Source organism: Talpa occidentalis, unplaced genomic scaffold (genome assembly GCF_014898055.3).
Source record: "Talpa occidentalis isolate TD23 unplaced genomic scaffold, MPIMG_talOcc4v2.1 talOcc4.2, whole genome shotgun sequence".
In the NCBI taxonomy this organism is placed as follows: Eukaryota; Metazoa; Chordata; class Mammalia; order Eulipotyphla; family Talpidae; genus Talpa; species Talpa occidentalis.
This window is the reverse complement of record NW_023602073.1, coordinates 36,313,298-36,314,362: the sequence shown is the minus strand read 5'-3', so window position 1 is coordinate 36,314,362 and position 1,065 is coordinate 36,313,298.

The window sequence follows — 1,065 nt, the reverse complement described above, 5'->3', positions numbered from 1 at the left end:
CTTCAATAGGCAAAACTCATAGCATTTAACCAGGGCCCTTACCTCAGCAACCATAAGAAAGTCAACATCTATACGGATTCAACATATGCCTTCCTTATGGCTCACATTCATGCTGTGATTTGGCAGGAAAGGGGGTTCCTCTCCACCAAGGGGTCCCCCATCATTAACATAGACTTATCCTTAAGCTTTTAGCAGCCTTGAAGCTCACCAGCTGCATGGACACTTACTAGACAAGATTGGCAGGTTGGTTTTACTCACCTCCCTACTCACAAAAGGTTAAAATATCTGCTAACAGTGGTTGATAACAGTGACAGGTTGGGTCAAGCCCTTCCCTGCAGCTAGAAAAAGGGCTCAGGTTGTAACTGAGGCCCTTCTTAACCACATTATCCCCCCTTTGGCCTCCCCACCCTCTCCAATCTCACAATGGTCTAAGCTTTTATCTCAAAGATTACTCAGCAGGTCTCTGTGGCTCTGGGTATCACCTGGAAGTTTCACATTCCCCACCACCCATAATCCTCAGGGAAAGTGGAGCGCGCCAATGGGCTCATCAAGGATCACCTGACTAAACTCTCAGAGCTCCGCACTGTTTTTGGAACATGCAGACTGGTATTTACCGTCCTGCCTTGGATCCTGACCTCCTCAACTAATCTACCCCACCACTGCATCCAGGAGACCAAGACCTACTCAAATGGCTTCTGCCAAAGCCACTGCAGCCTCCGTGGACCAGTCCGCACACGGTCATTCTCACCACGCCTACAGCGGTAACACTTCTGTACACCCTCCTGGCACCATCTCTCTCGGGTCAAACGTGCCCCTGAAGACAAACAGTATGCATGTCGTAACCTGGGTCCTACTAGGATGTGCATTTCTTGTCAAATCTCCCCCAGCCCAGTGTCCTGTGTATGGAAATTCAAAGTTAGGGAGACCTTTGTCTCAGGATCCACTGAGACTACCCACTTGGTGGGTACTGCGGAGTGCCCACAGGCCGGATGCACAGCACCTATCACTCTCACCCTAACTCTTTCATTGATTACCAAACCTACGGACACCTTGTTTTGTTTCTTT